We start from the raw sequence: 21,204 nt of genomic DNA, 5'->3' as shown, positions 1-21,204 counted from the left end.
TTTACGCTTCACTAACTGATTAAACTAAACAGTAATAAATATTAATATAATGTAATAGTTCTCAAGCCCACGGTAGGTGTAATTTTCATAATCATTTAATTGGAAATATAAAATTATTATCGAAAAATGTACTATGCGCTTTTATCATGAAGGTACGGATTCAATTAGCAGATATAATATCGGAAAATTTTAGGAATTATTTACTTTAGACATAAGTATAATTATTTTTCTTATTTACCTATCTATATTATTACCAATGTATGATTATAAACCTATAATTCTCCTACTGTAATTTATCGACAGGCCTTGATAATCCTAATACGAGGATCAAGGATCAGTTTATATATTCTTTACAAGAAAGATTTATGAAATTAAACGTTTACTCCTTGTTGAAAGTAAAGGGTAAATTATTAATCACATATTACAGGTCTACCTTATTTCTGCAAGCCGGCTCACAAAAGTCCAGCGATGCTGAAGGGTTAGATTATTTTGGTCGGAACAGCCAATTGCATACAATTAGAGTCTGCTGCTATCAGCACGGAACAGGTCACACAGATTAGTAGTTGGTCAAGGTCAAGTTAATATATTTTTCGTCGCTCACCGTGACAGTAGGTCAGCCTTTATCAAAACAGCTGGCTCTCGTCCAGTCAGTGACTCTTTTGTTTACAGTAGCAAAAATGAAAGCGCTCCTTTTCAATTAGAAGAATAAAATAAGTTATGTAGAGTGATCAGATCTCTCTATATATGCTCAAATATATTACTCAGGTGAAACAGAAAAGTACGTGTCACAGATTGTGCCTTTGTGTTGAGATTACTAAAATTCCTATTAAACATATTTTAATAACTTACTAAGTAAGTGAACCATGTTTAATTACTTATTATACAGTTTCAACTGTGTTTTCTTGCTAATGTAAATAATTATTTTGTGTAATTACTCACTTTTCTTTTATGTTTCTTCCCTTTCACTATACAAGGAAATACAAAGCTGCAACATTTTTCTGTTTGTGGAATGAACAGCAACACAACCCACAGAGTCAGGACTCTATAAATACTAGTATAGGTTGTATCAAAAATTATTACTGTTATAAAAAGTCTAATTTTTCGTAATTGTCTTTATATTTTTTTACTTTTAACCTAAATACTTCAAAACATTTTCCCTACTAACCGTTGCTTTATTTATGCTCCAATTAGGCCAAAATATACTATTTAGAATATCACACGATAGTGGCAAATGTAATCCCTTAATTTAAGATGGTGAAATCTAAAACATTTGGTTAGGGTTTTCGTTAATCGTAAGATATTTTAAGTCATAGCCAATTAAGAGAACGTTCCTACATACAAAAAGAATACAATTTGGGTTGACGTTTACTAGGGACTACAAGCGATTAAAGAATGTACAAAAGTAAGAGATTTACCTTCAGGAAACGACCATTTTAAAAATAAAGACTTTCTAATGTGAATGAAATTCTTTGTTAAACTAAAATCATGCAGTTCCCCAGGTCTCTCTTTAGGTTTACAATATTGTAAGATACTTAACTGTTATTGTTTTTAGCGACGTTGAGATATGGGATGCTGCATGGGCTTTCATGGGATGTCTGAGGGTTTGCGAACACTGGTAAACAAAATAGATACATAAAACAGGGATATCTCTAGCCTAAATATAAAAATGAAATAAGCTAGAAACCATAAATTCTGTATGAAATATTAGTACGTACTATTAAGCTACACATGCCATATACCGAAAACATGAGTAATATTTTTTGAGTATAGCTGAATTTCACACTTTTAAGTTGGTAAATTAATATGTAAAATTACTTTTTTGATATTAGTCTTTATCTGGATATAATGTGGATAATCTAAGCACGCTGGGAAGTAGGTTTACTGATTGAATAAAGGGTACAAAATTATGAGTATTGGTGATATAATAACTGTTTATTGAGAACTTGCAGGGAAGAACAATAAATTAACGGTACGTATAACGAAAAACTAATTAATTTTTTATCCGGTTATGGACCTTTTACTGATTTGTAGTTGGCTTAAATAATAAATCCGGATTTTACAATTAGAATTAAAGGTGAAATAAATAATTTGAATATTAGGAAGCGATTGTAAATGTTTTATTTTGTAATAATCATATGTTATTATATATATATATATTGATAACTGAAGAAATGTTAGGCAACTCTGTCGAATCATTTTACATAAGATTGGCTCATTGTCAAACCGTAGAAGGAACACAGTTCGAACAATTGCTTTGACACCAAATGCAGGTAAAACGTTTGTTGTAAGAGTTTTCTAACAGCATACATTATTTTTTATTTGTAATAGGAAATCAATAACATAAGTATTTCCATAATTGTACTGTAATAAAAACTGGTAAATTTGTGCTAATAGAACCAGCTTAAAATGAAATTTTCGTTTTATTTAATTTAACATTTAAAAAAATGCTAAAAAATTAGTGTAACACATTTTGTGGCAAGAACCATGTTAATATTACATTGTTGAACATCAGTAAATTTTCAATACTAAAAATGCTCTATTTTCTGATAGAATAATTCTTTGAGATGCGGTTTGTGGCATTCAATTCAGTAAGCTTTTACCTTTAAAATTATGTATCACAAGGTATAGGCTTCCATTAAGAATATTCACGATACCCTCGGCAGGACGTCCCCCGTTGGTGTGACATAACAAAACATTGTTCCAAAAAGTAGATGCCCAATCTCTATCACGATTGTAAGAGGTTTCAAATTTATATTTAAATTATTAAAGGATATATTTGGGTGTTTCAAGACATAATATACACCCTGTATATATATATATAATATATATATATATATATATATATATATAAATTGTATGTATTTATGAGTATAAGAGAGAGACAAAGAAGGATAGAGAGATGGAGCGAGTGTGTACTTACATATACACATATATCCTATAAATCATAATTTCTCGTATTATTACTATAATTAATGTAAACAGTTTTTAATTTAACAAAACAAAATAAATTTAAAATAACACCTGTATGTGCACTACTTTATCCAGACTTTTAACACTACCAATACCTAATATATAAAAAAGAAATTTTTTTTATTTAACAATAATCTATGCATTCTGGATGAAAATATTTGAGAAGTTTTATATTTACACTCAGTTAAGAGATGGAAAATCCAAGAATTCACGAGGGTGAAAACAGCCCCTACTTAAATATTCTTCCTCAGCACGATATACTATCTTGATAATGTAAACAAAACCTCTGTCTGTTTTTGATTAACATTCAGGGTACCTAATTAATGATTTATAAAATTTTTATTAGTGTAACGTTTAATTAACAAATAAGCATTATTTTTATTTTCATTGATGTTACAATATGTATGGTTAGTTTTTATGTGTCTATATAAATCCTTCGGGTTTACGAGGGGATAGAAACATTCCAACTAAGTGATCAACCAAACGTAAAGAATTCCAACCATAACTGAACATTGATGAGGTATAACATTTACACAAATGAAGCCAAGCATTGTCTACAGAGTCAACATTATGTACTACTCCATATGAAGCAGACATTAGGATAACAAAGCCAGCGAACCGACCTCTGTCTCTGATCAACATATTGTAGCAAGATAAATCTTACAGAATTGGCTGTTATAATATAACCATTGACATACCAAACCGTCTTATTAAAAACTAATAATAAATTTATATATGATTTTTTATATATATATATATATATATATATATATATATATATATATATATATATATATAGGTATATTTAACGTTCATTACGACAGATCATCTAGCCACGATATATTTGAAAGAATGTGGTAGGCAACTTTAGGAATGTCAACCTTACGGACTTTGCTTAAGGTTTTTGTACTACAACATTAAATGCAATATTTAAATTTCTACATCAGTAAGATTTACAAAATAAAATAAAGAAAAATGTTTAATGTGATCAAGTCGTTTAAAGTTTTAAGTGTTTAAGTGGTGTATTTATATAATATTCGGGGTGTCCCTGAACTCTGAAACAATACTTTCAGGTATTACTTCTGGATCAAAGACAAAACTATATTTTATATATAAAAACGTTGAAAAACTCAGTAATTACAAAAATAGGCACTTTTTTATTTTCTCCATACGTATTTTAAATTTGAAAACGTCTTGTTATAATGAGATAAAATTTGGTATATTACTTTATAATAAAGAGCCTAAGTTCAGAAAAATTTCAATATTTTAGGAAATTAACCTTTAAAATTATACTTCAATTACTTAAAAAATTAAAGCGTAAGTATCATAAAGATGACGTATAAATTAAAAAAGTATAAACTATTAAATTTTAGTTAGAATGCACCATTACAAATCCAACAATGCAAAGTTTGAGTAATTCAGCTGATAAATAATGGAGATATTGCGCTTTTGAAACACCAAGTTTGAAACAACATCTACGTTGATTACGATACGGTAATGTTTCTATGCCACAACAGTCAGCTGTTTTTATGTAGCTGTTCTTATGTTTATTTTAATCATCTTATTAAAATGTATTGCCATATAATACACTGTTTGAACACTGTCGCCATAATATCCTTAACTTTAGGAGGACTTGGGTTTATTTTAATTAAAACATAAGGAAATAAACTTGTTTATAATCTACAAAATAACAAGTTTATTTAAATAAAGCTGCCTGAAAATTCTTAAAATTTATTGTTGAAAATAGTACAGAATAAAGTTTGGATCGTAGGGCAAACTCTCCTGACATGGTTCAAAATGTGCAATCAAACTGAATGTAGGAATATTGAAAACCGATTGTTAAATATTGAATTTAAACTTGTTTATCCTGCTGCAAAAATCGTATTTTTTATTCAAAACTATATTATTATGTGTTAAAACGTGAACACATTTTATAATTCATCAAAAGTCGTAATATGATACGTAGTTTTATTTTTGGTCAGGAAGAATACCAGAAAATAGTAGAGAATTCTGGCACACTCTGTGCATTTTAACTATATCTGTAAACAAAAACATATTATTGATATTATATATAATAATAGTGGTAGTCATGAGGTATTTACTCCATTATAAAATATATACATTTGAAGTTGTGTAACGAACATGAATGCGATTTTACCCGCCGCGGAGTATTTGGCCGAGTTCAAACATTTTTTACTGCAATTACTGACTGTCGTCGGTCACTAACAAAGTTTGTGGTCCTTTGTGAACAGGGATTAGTAGCAACCTTACAGCCTACTGTTGCTGCACGTGAACACTACCATTCGTGTAACACGCGACTGTTACAGACAGATATCTGTTACAAATTAATACTTAATTTTAATAATTACTACTCTTTGAGGCATAAGTTCACAAGTAAAGATTTTCTCTAGTATTATAGGTATAACTCTTCCAATTTGTCTTTATTCCTGCACATACAATAAAGAGGTAGTACATGTGGAATATGGATCATGAAGTAATGTTATTATTTGTATAAATCAAAAGACATAAAAACATCGAAATATGAAGAAAATACATGTATAAAAAGTATGGGCTTGAGTGTTTATTTGTTTTCTGAGCTTATTTGTTTCTGATTTGATTATAAGTATTAAGGATTATGAATACTGTATTTCTATAAATACGTTAACTTTTCAGGTACTTAAGTACAGTATGCATGTTCCTAATCGTGATAAAAGGAAAATGCTACTATGGTGCTGGGAACAAATTATGAAAGAAGAAGAATATTGTTATTGAAAGTAGGTCAATTTTACCCAAGAAGGCCTTACAGACCTATGTACGCGTATATATTATTTCTTGATCAGGGCAATAACACTATTATTACTAGACCATTTTGAATAAGACCGACCAGAAGAAGATTACAAGAGCTAGAAACAGTCCTTTTATAACTAATTTAGACCGAAAATGTATTGATCTATTTAGCATTGCAATAACGTAAAGTATATTTGTAAAACATTTTGTATCATTTGTGATCCTCATAACAATTACACTAACATAATACACTTACCTTTATTTAAAATAATACCAGTAATCCATTATATAGCATAATAAGTGTTGTCACTAAGATTACAACGTATTTAGTTTTTCTCAACTCTCACCAATTTAGTATTTTTTTTTTATTTCATATGAGGTGGCTGAATGTATGATGTAAGTTAGCATAACATGACACTATCGTCATAAAAAATAAGTCATTCCTTTGCTCTCTGTGTATCACAATTAGGTCTTACTTCAAAAAGTGCAAAGTATAGATTCTCATGTATAGGATATACTAGTGATTGTCTGCTTTCTTTCTAAGTTATACTTATACGTTCTCAGGTAGTTAGGGTAGCTAAAAGAAGGAGTGATTTAAACTTGTAATCATTATTCATAGGTTATTGCAGGTAATAAAATATAACCATTTTCAATTTCATGATTACAATAACTTATCGTGCTCATTAAAGAAATAAAAAGGATGAAACTTTATCGATGCAGTCTGCACCAACATAAATGCAACGGAACCAACTGTGGAATTTATAAATTAACAGGTCACTGATCATATTTGATAACTCTGTGCTATAAACATTCCCAATAAAACTAAGCTCCAACTAACCTCAACCCGCACACATTCGAGTAATCGTAACATTTTATAGCTCTCAGAAACTCTCGAAATTATTAAATCACGTCTCAAAGAAGACCAAACATTAAAGGATAGAACTAAACTTCTCCTATTTTCGCCAATAACTTTATGGAGGAATTTGAGCGAAAAGATTTGGCTTCAGCTCAGTTCAAACCGAAGATTTGTTGGAGGTATGTCGATGATACCATTGTTATTTTTTCTCATGGAGATATTGAATTAAATAACTTTTTGAATCACATTAATAGTATTTCTCCTTCCATCCGCCTCACAATGGAAGTGGAAGTCCACAACAAGCTTCCCTTTTTGGATGTGTGTGTATTAAGAGATAGGGCTTTCCTTAAGACAACTGTTTTTCGAAAGATAACACACACAGGAAAATATTTAAATTATCAATCCAACCATTAAAAATCTGTCAAAGAAGGAGTAGCCTACTCGTTGTTTGATAGAGCAAAGAGCTTGTGCTCAGATAAAGATGGACTAAAAGAAGAATTTAAGAAACTTGAATCGGATCTCAGAAGCAATGGATACCCACAATTAGTAATAAATAAGTGCAAACGAACCAGAGGAATCATTCCTGAGTCAGAAAAACAGAATTGTGATAAATATGCGTTTATGTCAATCCCTTATGTGCCGGGATTATCGGAGAAAATTAGAAGAGTAGGTAGAAATTACAACATTAGAACCGCGTTTAAAACACACAACAGTCTTAGACAAAGTAAACCAAAAAATGGCACACAGGATTCCAAAAACTGTGTTTACAGTATAAAATGTAGTTGCAATAGGGAATACATAAGCGAGACAAAAAGACCACTAAACGTAAGGATAAAGAGCACAAAGAAAACACGAGAAAGGGTCTCACAGAAAAGTCAAAAATTGCACACCATTGTTGGTCCGAAGACCATCATATGAATTGGGATGAAGCAAACATAATACATCGGGAACGACATTTCTTCAAAAGGAAATTAATTGAGGCAACAAACATTAAATTGGCAGACCAACCAATTAGTCAACCATCAGTCGAGATTAGGCCGCTTTGGTTGCCAATTCTAAAAAATGAACTAAAGAGAAAACCAAAAGTATCAAACGGATCAGATATTTGTAATAAACCAATGCGGAGTCACAATATGGTTTTAAGAAGTTCATCTCGCATGAACCAATAATAACGAAAGGGCTCATTCCTGCCCCCCTTCATTTGTATTTCCGCCATCTTGTTTTAGCCTGCCGTGACGATTATCATTGGCTAGTCCCTCTGGTCAGTCGTAGGTGGTTAGTAGACGAATGAAGACGTATTGTGACCTGTATTCCGTAGTTCAGTTTTAATGATTAGTGTTTTGTATAGTTTTTTTATTAAGTGCATGTTTATAGAGTTAGTGAAGTTGACAAACAACATGTAGGTTGTAATTCCTGACTTAGGCGTGCCACAACGCTTTGGTAAGATTTGTCTATTTTAACCTAGTTTGTAATTATGTATTAGGTTAGTTCTTTACCTGAAGAAGAGATCAGATTGCAGATCTCGAAACGTAGTGTTACTAATATAATAATTCATTGTGAAATAATTTAATTTAAATATGTAAAAGAATTTTATTAACTTAATGGCTATTTATCTTACGCAAAATTAATATTTATGGACACAGCTCACGGCATTTGATTTCGCTGCTGAGGCAGGCCAATTTGTCTAACAGGTGTTATCAGATTGTATACCAGAATTGTGTCTTAAAATCAGTCTCCTAAATCAGAAGTGATCAGCGTAATAATCTTTCATTGTACTACAATAATACCGTAAACCTTATATTACTCAATGAAATGTATTAATTATTAGGTTAGTACAGATTATTTCATTCATATTTTAGTATTGTTACAAAGCTAGCTGTTAAATTCTACCAACCGTACTAGAGTATTAAGGAAATGAGTGTATAAAAAATTATTAAATTTACCCGAGAATAGGCCTGAAATTAATATACAACATTCCGATATTACTTTGTCGCTATAACCTATTAATAATAATTGAATATAAACTTCTAAACAATTTTATATATTTAATTTAGTTTATTCTCCCTTACTGTTGGTAAAAAAGAGTCAAAGACGTTCGTATATGCGTATTGCTAATAAACATTTCATAAAAATATGTCTTTATCTTATAAATAGATTCAGGTTACTCAATTTAGAGGAGAAGTAACTATATTGTAACGGTTATGCAGAAACATAAAAAATAAAATTATTTAATAAATTATACTTCCACGAGTTAGAGAAAATAACAGTCGATCACCCGATTTATCATGCCTTTCGTATAAAGGATTTCGTGTCATATTGTTAAAGATATATGACAATTCCTGCCAGATGGATGAGCTATCGTGACCCGAAGGCAAGGTATCGTAAATGTCTCAAAGTATAAGTACGTACCTTCACTAAAACACAAGTTTAACTTTTTTTAGGTTTGAATTAATTTTTCCTGTAAAATGTTTTACCAATAAGGGAAATTTTTCCATGAGATTATTATATATTAAAGCCTGAGACTTTCAATTGTCATAAGAGTAACAAATGAAAGGAAATGTAATAGAAGAGCTTTTTATAGGTAAGTATATTAACTGTTGTTCTAATAATTATCGTTCCCACCTTAACCCTTTTAGTGCCTGAGAAAAAATAAAATCCATGTTGAAAAGTTCCGAGTAATTTTTTGTGTGAATATGCGAAAAGTGGCACAGAGTTTTGGACGAAAACCCCAAGGTTTCAGAAATAAATGTGTATAAAATTTATTTTTGATCATAAAAAGCTCCTTTTTCCTTCTTTGTAAACTTAAATTAATTAAGTATCTGAAAATATTTAACATTTACATTTTTATTTAATGATTTAAATTAAAACATCACTTTAAACAGCAACATTTCCACGCAAAACAAAATTAAAATCAAGTATGAGGTACAATAACTATTATAAAAAAATTATTTTGACCTTACAATACTTTCATGATAAAGATAGTTTAAAATCAACCCAAAATCATGTGTAATAACCTAGTATTGTACAGCTTTTTTAAATTATTTTCTAAACTTTAATACTTTAATGATAAAATCCATTTAAAACAATGCAAAATCGTGTGTAATATAATATAATAATAACTAAAATGAAACTCAAAACATAAACATAACCTTATTTAGGGACCTTTCAGACAAACTCTACGTCTTCATGGACACTCGTAACTGACTGTCATCACTAAATCAATAATTTTAATATCTAATATAAGTTAGAAACATTTTAAACTAATAAAGTGCACAATTATATAACCTACAAAATGCTCTGCTATTCGTCTCGAATCCGTGATCGCGATCGCAAACCACCTGTGAAAGTGTTGTATTTTAGATAGTTGTTTGCGTCACATAACAGCATTAAAAAGACGTAATAATAGTTGAAAATACTATTTTAGTTCATTTATTGGCCTTTAGTATGATATCAGACAGTATGGGATAAGTTATAGAGGTACTATAAATGAAATAGATATCGTGCCGTTCCGAGACCACGGCACTCTTCGCGTAGGAACGTATCGTCTCTGAGCGAGACTCTTTTATTTGTATGCAAGAAAATTAAAAAAAAACTATATTTTATATTTAGTATGCCGAAGGGCAGAACATTGTGCACCTGTAAATGAATCTGAGCTTCAGAAGTGACAAAAATTTACTGTAGAATTGATAGAGATGGGAAAATGTGCTGATTCACCTATTAAATACACATTGAAAAAAAAATTTGAATCTTGTGGCACTTAACTTATGCCATTATAAAGAAATTAATGAGTTAATAAAATAACTCCAATTCGTTTTATTCCCACTAATTGCATCATGGTAATCGTGTAATGTGCTCTCAAAATATTGACCCGAATGTGTTGTTATCAGAAAAATAATTCTTACGAAATACTTAAATAAACTGTTGTCTATGTATTGCCTAATGCAACCCTATTTAATTAGTTTTAATACAAGAAAAATAATGAAATAAAAACTACTTCAAGAGTATTAGTTGCACGTGCAACTGCAACACTGGCATCAATAATAAAAATAACAGCTTAAAGGCGGAATTATTTTTATTATTCACTGTGTAATAAATTCATATTAATATGTAAAAGAATTTTACTAGCTAAATAACGCATTGCCTTACGTAAATTAATACATATGGACTCATCTCACGAAATTTGGTTTCGCTGCTGAGGCAGGCCAATGTTTCTAACATTTATCAGAATTGAGTCTTTAAATCACTCACGTAAATCATAATCCTTCAACGTGTTAATCTTTTATCCCACTACACTAAATACTGTAATCGGTATATTACGCCGTTAGATTTAATACTTCAAACTAATTTTGCTCAGAACAGTTCGTTCATGTCTTAGTACTGTTACAAAACTAGCTAAAATGTATGTGTTTTATGTTTACCATCTACACCATATTCTACCAACAGTATAACAGTAATAAGGAATGAGGGTATACAAAATTATTAAATTTAACCGAGAATGGGCATTAATGGGCAACTCTAAACAAATTGATGTATTTAATTTTGTTTATTCTCACGTTCTGTTCATAAAAAAGAGTCAAACACGTCAAACACGAAAGGCTAATATCCATTCCATAAACATTTGTCTTTATCTTTTATATGAATATTTCAAAGGCACTCAATTTGGAAGAGAATTAACTGTTGCGTAATGGTAATGCAGAAAAATCTAAAATAAAATTATGTAATAAAATATTCTTCCATAAGTTGGAGAAAATAAGAGTCGTCCACGTAATTTATCATGTATGCCCTTCATATAAAAGATATTAGGTCATATTGTTACAAATATATCACAACACCTGCCTGATGAGCTATCGTTATCCGAAGGCAGGTTATCGGTAACTATCTCAAAGTGAAACTACCTCTACTAAAACACGAGTTTAAGTATTTTTAGGTTCGAATTCAGTTTTCCTGTTAAAATTTTTTACCACTAAATGATTATTTCCATACGAATATAACAGCAATTAAAGCCTAAGTATTTCAACTGTCATGAGAGTTACAGATAAAAAGGAAATATAATAGAAGAGCTTTATATAGATAAGAGTATGAACTGTTGTTCTAATAATTATGGTCCCCACCATGAACCAAGACCTATGATTCCTTGAATGAAATGTTGGGAGAAGACATAAACAGGATAATGACCTGGCAGATCATTTGACTGCGTAATCTTCCATCCAATTGTCATGGAAGGTACACCATTTATCCCCTTCAAGTTAATTCACTCTATGTAAAGTACTAGGGCCAATAAAAGAAAGGATATGCCCAGTTGTACTGAGAATCAGCAAATTATCTAACTTTTAACGTGTAAGCCTAGGCAACACGAACACCCAGGTAAGGTTTTTCCAACAGATTACTTGGAAACTGCCATTTATAGTAATATAAATGAGATAAACAAATAATACTTATTTCTTTATCTTTTCATATGATGGACTTTCAGTATGCAAACGGTTTTTCTACAAGAATAAATATTCATCAGGATATATAAAAACACACTATTATCGTATTATTAGTTAAATGGGAAATCGATTTTTGAGAAGGGAGAAGCACAACAATTTAAAAGCATTGCATTTAATAAATGTTTATTTAATACGACGTTATGATTTGCATATAAATTGCTGTAAGCTAGGAAAACAACTTCTTCTTTAACTGAAGCAATATGTATTTCATTAAATTAAGTTTCAGTCTGCAATCTTAGGACTGAATTTCACTGTACTCTATTCGTTGTGAATGATCATAATTTTATGTTGAGAGTATTCTTGTACAAAATTACGCATACGAATTCATACTATTTACATCACTGTAATTTATAATTACATAATTTGACTAGTACATGTGTTTTATGCACTATAGATAATCTTAAAATTTAATTGTGTACAAATTATAATAAATAAAATTCTGCATTAACAAACCCAAATATACCCATTTAAGTTCCCGTAACTGTACCGCTAGGATCAAGCATAAGTTTAATTATTTCACTTTTTTGGATGATAACATATAAATATAATTTTGTTCCTTTTTATTTCTTTATTTTAAATGTTACGTAAAGATATATAGTAACGTGAGAGTTTTAAAATAAAATATTTTTGAAAACTCTGTTTACTATACATTACTTGAGAAGCGATTCTATCAGACTCTTTAATGTTTATTGTTAACTCATTGCCTATATGGTTGGAAAGGTACATGAGGGTGAATTACAACTTCTCTAGCCATAACCACCGTACTAATGATGTTCCATAAAACTTACTTTGACATAAGTAACCATGTTCATGTTAGCAACGCGACATCGTACTGCAGTGTGTTGAGTTATACACAAATTTACTTAAACGTTTTTAATAGGTTTACCCCTCAAAGTTTCAGTTTGGTTAAAGTTTAGTATTAAGGTATTATTTAATAGTATATTGCTTTTTTAAAGTTATATTTATGATATTAATCCTGGAATCATAATAATAATAATATATTACTTACGTAAGTTATTTAAAAGTTCATAGGGAAAGAAATAATAATCATTTGTATAAATTTAGATTATATTTGTGACCATTATAAAATTATAATTCTCTGACGATTCATTGTTAGCAAGGAAAATCATGATTTTGATTTCTTCCATTAAAACGTACTTCAGTTGCTATATTATTATAACCGAATTACTAAACATTTAAATAATTTATTTGGCTAAAACATTTCTGTCTATAGTTGTTATACTTCTGTGATAACTAGATGGAAAATTTAAACACATGAATTTTATTGAGTAATAAGATTCTTTAGTTTACCGGACTATAGAATTAGAAGTACTCCCGTTGTAGAAGAATTTATAATATTGCGCATAAAGTCATTTAGCCATAATCTGTTCTTCCTGTTAGATTTTCTAGACCTTAATATTTTCCATACGAAACTGTAGATAGCAAGTATATATCATTAATCAATGTTAATCCCAGTATTGTTAACTGAAAAGCAAAATTGAGAACCGTCAGTTAGGCATGAATTGTCTGTACAATCTACATTATGTACTACTCTATATGAAACAGACATTAGGATAACAGATTCAGCGAACCGGCCTCTGCTTCTTATCTGCATAACGCTCCAAAATAAATCGTACTGAATTGACTTTTAGCTTTTCTAACTGAATTATATTAAAATGACAGATTAATTTATATTTGTATATTATTATAAAATTATACAGGATATCAGTAAAAATATTCCTTTACATAAATGGTAAAAATTAAACGAAAACATTTTAATTTAAGAAAAACTAATACTTATTCATTAAAAATTTCATTTAATACTCTCATTATCATTTCAAGCTTTAATATTTGTATCTACAAAAAAGCACTTATTGTAAGTTATGACAATTTAAATATATTTGATTATTCTATGTTTTGAAGCAACGTAACAAAGATGCAATGACAATTATTTATTTTTTTGTTCTAAGCTAAATAATGTTAAAATCGAATATCTTAAGGAATTTTCAAACAAAGAATACAACATTTATTCAAAACTAGTTTTGAAAAATTCCACTCAATTATTGAATTGTTTAATAAGCTATAGGATTTAGTAGATAAAATATGAGATGAATGAAATATGAAATTGTGTCATATTTAATGTTAAAAACTTTATTTATGCCAAAATTAGGAAAAAAATACTTTTTTATCTTGCACTCTGTATTTTTTTAAGGAAATCACTTTCCCTTACATGACGTAACTTCCGTTTAAATATTATATAGTGATGAATGGTAAATCACTACCGCACACGAATGAAACAAGTACAGCTAATAAAATATCGAAAAGTGGGATAAGAGTGGGTAAGTATAAGATAAGTAGAAAAGTAAGCAAGATGATGTTTTCCACTTCGTGTCTTTCTGGCCTTTTCATGTTATATAGAGTTATAAAAACAAAGTAATATCCACCTCTGAGAGTTAAAAATAATGTGAATATTTTACCAGTATAAGAGTATCTTTCTCTTTCTCATATATTTAGAAAATGATATTTGTCAAATACGTGCTGAGAGTATTATGTAAATTTTCTAATTATACACTAAAAAGTACTAAGAAACTAATTTATTTTTGATTCCAAAATAAAATTAACTAAGTAAAATTTTAAATAAATATTCACTATAATCATACAACCTTCTAAGAATATAACATTAAAACTGTAAGAGGTAATGTAATATAATAACACATTTAATATAAATATATCTAGACATTAAAAAAAGGATAAAGAAATGTTTAATCGTAGTTATGTATTAGTTCGATTAACATTCACATAATATTCACATATACATTATATATTATTGAAATCGTTTAAATATTTCAAATATAATCTTGGTTTAGGTGGATGCATTACTAATATTAAAGATTTAATATTTATTAATATTAAATTATACAAATTTTGGAATTAATCAATATATTATACCTCTATAAAACAAGATTACATTACAATTATTTCCTATCTTTGATTTATGTATTACATTTGCTTAATTTGAAAAAGACATATAGTAAAAAAGTTATTAAAGTCATTACCATAGCTAAAGGTATTAGAGATTGATGTATGGGACGGACACGGAGTCACCATTACCGGCCAAGGGGTAACTGACTAAATGTAATTCTCATTGTCCGCAGTTACTGAATGTCGTCGGTCACTAGCTAGTGACTGCGGTTTGTGGTCACTAGTGAACAGGCGTCAGTGGTTACTACAGGCCCGCTGTGCCTAGGGTACTGTACAAATACTAACCTGATATAATGATTGTTATCCCTGTATGTATCATTTCACAAACTAATATTCACGTTGCGTTTGAAATACTTTTATTTTTATATTGTCACACAATATCATTGATTTAACTAGATATTACCTATTAAATTATAAAAATAAATACATGAGAAACAATATATTAAATATTGTCAATTGATTTAAAATAAAAAATAACCCCTTTTACCGGTTATGTGGAAGCGTATCTTTATTAATTCTTTGTTGAATTTTGGATTACATTTTGATCAATATAATAAAGGTATAACACAGAATTTTATGTTATAAAATTATTTATAACACTTCCTAAAATATGAATGTGTTAAACACCCTCTTAAAGTGTAAGCGTGGTGAATGATGTTTAATTTCCCTCTTTTAACGACAAACATGATAGGTAATTGTACGTAGTTATTTAATTTTACTTTTATAATTAGTTATAATTCCGGGAAACGGTCGTATACTGCACACATACGATCTCCTTGAAGAAATAAATAAATAAAGTTGGTTTGTACCTATTCTTGCAGATACGTATCGTTTATTAAATCTACGTAAATTTGCTTTAACCAATCGGTAAAACAGGTTGTTCGTTAGTATTTTTCTAGTTTTTTTTGGTTGGCTTGTTGCTAAAACAAATAAAACATGTAAAACAGTGTACATTCATTGCTATTTTATTTTACTCCTGTATCAGTATTTATTCTGTAGCTAAACTTGCTATTTTAAGTGTACATTATTTTTATACATACAGAGGTCCGAATAGCGTATTTCCACCAAAAGATAACTAATATGGGTTGTATAAAAGTCTTTAATATTGTATGAAAATTTTGATTGTAATTTTGCCTTGTATATATAATTTTAATAAACATTGAATCTCAAAAAATACTTGACTTGCAGGGAACTCAAACCTGGATCTCTCACGTGCCGGGTGAGTGCGTTACCCATATACAAGTGAGAGATCAGGGTTCAAGTCCTTGTGGAGCAAATACACTTTATGATTGAATGTTTATTGAAACATAAACAACGTTGTTGTTGTTGCTGTTACCAACTATACAAATTTCTTGAAAGTAAATAAAAGTCGTTTGACAGGTATTTGGTCTTCCGGTTATATTTTATTTTTGTTGTTTGAACGCATATGTGATAGATACGGCAAAATTCATTATAATTCAATCGTAAAATTAAGGGTTTTGTGGAGTAGTGGTACCACACTCATCCGGCAAGTGAGAGATCCGGGTTCGAGTCCCGGCAAAGCAATTTTTTTTTATTCAAAGTTTATTGAAAAATTATAAATCCTAATTGTAACTTATTGCGGTATTTTTTGGTACATAACAAATTTTGCGTTTTTTCTAGTAAAGAACATTTATACATACATATACAAGTAGGAGGAACCTAATTCTATCAAAAGGTAACTGAGACGGTTTTTATACCAGTATATAAAGTTATATTAAAAGTTAAATAGTAAATTTAGCTCTTTATCTGCTGTACAGTACTCTCTAAGCACTGTTTACTCAATATTTTCAAAAATGTACAGTTATCTCTATATTTTTTCTATTACTTTTAATTTTCTTATCTGGTTAGTCTCTTACTATTTTCTCAACATTGGTTGGAGGAAAGGTTGAAACAACAAGCGTTTTTACTACCAAGCTTACTCTAAGCTTAACAACCATAAATGAAAACAAGTTGAAAGTATTAGTTGAATTAATTGAATACATGGTTGTGCTTCCATTGTACAATGTTTACACCTAACATTTAATTACATTTGACCCGCTTTCTCAATTAATTATTTTGAATATTTAGAAACAACGATTTTTTCGCTATTTCAGGTTAGAAGCCTATAGCTCTTTTAACTATGATAAATGTGTCACTATGTCAAATGTTAAATTTTTTATAATATTGTACTCAGATTGGTTACAATTTTTATCATGGATTTGTTTAATTTTCCACGATAGTCTCAAAATATTGCTAACGCTCAGCTGATACACATGCATATACATCACCAAGCAACAAGCTCAAAAGTTGATTATATATAAATCAAGCTTAATAAATACTTTAAGTTTATACGTTAGTTTATTTCGTGAGATATCGCCTGGACGGACATACATGAATTTTTGTTAGCCACTTGAGTGATACGATACACTGAGCGTAATACCGCTCAGCTAGTAATAATCTTGCAAAAAAATATAGTTGTATATAACAGATTACATATTCCGTGTACCAATACTATATTGTGTGTACCAGATCCACATTGTGTTAATATTTGTATTGCATTGTTCCCTAGTGGACTGCCCATTTTCAGAGGTAAGACAATATATCAAGCTTAGTGTGCCCCGGTGCGTCTACCTCCCACAGGATGAGTTAGTGTCACTGATAAAGTACATGGGCACTGACATGCTTTATTTCTGTAGAAAATATTAAAATAATCCTAGTTTTTTTACATTAAAAGAAATATTTTGAAAGTTAACTTTGATCCCCTTGGTAATTATGTAGTAGTGATGATTTGTTTTATTTAATAATATAATTTGTTTATAATAAATATTTAATAATAATTTTAGTATATATTGATGTTTCTTTTGTATTTGACAGCCTTTTTATTGTACAGACACTTAAGTATACATGTTTTAAATTAATATATGTTTAGATAATTATAAACGTAATGTTGTGGAAGCTATGTAATTTTAAATTTTAGCGAAAATCCTAGTGGACTGTAGAAATTCTATTTTATTTATTTGGGTTAACTACATATTGATTATCTTGTAGTTCGTTATATAGTATACGTTTTGTAACAAACATTAAACAATGAACTTAACTTTAACTTTTAATAATCATAAAAGTTTTGGAATTCATATCTTAAAAAAATACAAAGTCGTCTTACTTTTTTCAAACTAAGATATCTTTAAACCCTCGGTTATCATACCAGAGAATTAAAGTTTGTCTTCCATATTAAGGCTGTAAAAAATATTTAAAACTTCATATTCTTATATAATTGCAGATATAAAGGATGTTACCCAATCCAGTAATTAATAAATTATTTTTCTACAAATACAGTACTATGGTCCAGACAAATTGGAAAAGGAATTATTTGATAGGCTATACAAATTAGATTTTTTTCAAATTTGTCACTGTAAATTAATCTGTGTTCTCAAAATGACAAAATTAATTACGATCTAAAAAATTAAATTCGTTGTTTGGCAATAGTGAATTTAAACCTTGTTATATTTCACAAGTAGATATTGGAATAACACCTAATAGGTAAAATATAGTACAAATAATATAAATAAAGGAAAACCTACTAAACAGTTGTTAATAAACATCAAAGTGCATTATTATGTTAATCAGTATTGAGACATTAAAAAAGTGTGTGTGTGTGTGTGTGTGTGTGTGTGTGTGTGTGAGAGAGCGCGCGCGCGCGTGTGTAAATTTTTGTTTAATAATGTCTAAGAAATATAGTATAGGTGGTAATGACCTGTATTTATGCCTTTATTTTTGTACAGATAGGCGTCCAGTTGTAAAAGTAAATAATACTACTTTAGGTAAATTCCTGGATCTAAAGTATGGTACGGCTAAAGGCGGGCTCTTAATCAATTAACGTTTCTTGAACTTATTTATGACTTTTGGGATATTAATTTTTATTTTACTGCTTCGTCTATACCGTTCCGTTGAAACGGCACTTGTGTTTTTGACCTACAATCGAATGTCTTCAAAATTAAAAGTTAATAATGACAGTAAAGGTTTCCGCTTTGGTATGAATAATATAATGCTGACAAATGTATATAAAACTAAATACATATTTTATTGTAACAGAGAAGTATAAAGTAAAAAAACCGAAAAGATTTCCCATTTTACCAGGGGAATTAAGGGTTAAGGACCCTTTCCAACACTTATCCTGGGGACCAACAGCTTAAAGTTGACTTCCGAATCACCACCAACACCCGGGCAGCTTGACAAGACAGGAAATAGTCAGGAACATCAGATTTTCTTGAAGTCTTAGATTTTTATTCTCATAAGCATCAGTATAAATATGTATGTTGATGTTCTTGTATTGAAATATGCGGGCTATTAAATATCTGTGTTGGTTAGCATATTTGGGATTTCGATATTATTTAACTGGTAAAAAAGCAAAAACCAATAATTAGTCCATGGATTATTTGTGTAATTGTTATAAGATAAGAATATTCAATATAATTATATGTTCAGTGGTTTTAAAACACTATGGTATAAGTTTATATAGACCGACTTTATCCAACTGTATTAAAACCTGTCACAGTGTGCCAGAGAAATGATGTGTGGACCATAAGGCATTTAAAGCGTTTTTACAGAGTACGCTATAATTTAACGAGCAGTACCTTTTACAATTTAGGAACTGCATATGATTACACAATATACAATTCTTAATACCTAAATAATTGTTGCATCCAACAAAGTTAAAGTATCTGCTTAAAGTATTGCTCTATTGGTTAATCGATGTTTTAAATAACTGATCCATATTGCTAATTAGGACCTACGGTATTTAACAGCTAAATCATACTCATAGAAATAATATACATATGGAAAATCATAATCAAATGTTGCATTAGATTTTATAAACCGTTAGAATAACTGAGATGAATACGTTTACTTGTGTGTATTGTCCTATAGACTATTATACTATTATATTATTTTTGTTTTTTTTTACTGTATTTATGTGTTATTAAAATATAATTATTTGCTATGATTATTACAAGAGTATATAAATATTGTTATTTATTTGGGAATTAATCTAAATCAATCACTAAACATCAAAACAAACAAAGTACGTGAGGTGCTCAAGACCTGTAAACTGTTTTTTTTTTTTTTTTAATTTTGTGTAATTAAGCGATGCATATTGTTTGTTATAGTAAATTTATGGAAAAGTGTTTACCAAAGCTTTATTAAATGTATTATGTTTATTTTATATTATATTATATTTATCGGATATATATTTTTTGTCATTCTTTACTTAAATAATTTGAAAAATGTTCTGAAAAGGAAGAGAACATTGGTGTAAAGAATATTACCTATTAAATGAATAGACATAATTTAAATTGTAAAGGACACTCATAGACTGTTAAAGTATGTCCAATCATGGATGAGATAATATATATATAAATCATATATATGTTTCAAGGCTACGCGTATTAAAATACAATCCTAAATGACTGTCTCGTGCTTGCTACTTGAGGCGCAAGCGAATTATAACTGTATATGCGTGTAAATGTATTACCAATAAGGGGTTTTACCTATTTAGAAAAACACACATGCACACCATTAAATTTTTATATAAAAGTTTGGATTACACATGCTACTAAAAGTATGTAATAAATAGTACAGGAAAATATAGGGTAGAAGTTATGGTCTCCCAAAGTGATTCGGCAAAATTCGGATACATTTACATACATATTGCGCACCATCTGTTATTTACATTTGTTTTGTTTTCCTATTTCATGAAATAAACAAAAGTATTGATATACAGTAACTTATAAGACATAAGTGTATTGCAATTTATTAATGATGTAAAGATTTTCCAGGAAATATGACTGTTAAAAAGAATTTCTTACGAACAAAATATACAACTAATTTGTGTTCTTTTTCATACCTGTATATTACTACTAGTCTCTCAAGATACATATTAAAATCGATATAATATTTTTTATTTATTTACTACGTTCTGTCTTATATATTTTTCACTCTTTTAAATACTAAATTTACTTAATTTCCTCGGCTTTTACAAATTTATTTTATGGTGTACTATTATTATAAAATTGTAAATATTTTTAATTATTTGGTGATTTCGTACTTCAATTTTTTAACATA

The sequence above is a fragment of the Homalodisca vitripennis genome, chromosome 7 (assembly GCF_021130785.1).
Source record: "Homalodisca vitripennis isolate AUS2020 chromosome 7, UT_GWSS_2.1, whole genome shotgun sequence".
Classification (NCBI taxonomy): domain Eukaryota; kingdom Metazoa; phylum Arthropoda; class Insecta; order Hemiptera; family Cicadellidae; genus Homalodisca; species Homalodisca vitripennis.
Note: the sequence above shows the minus strand (reverse complement) of the source record.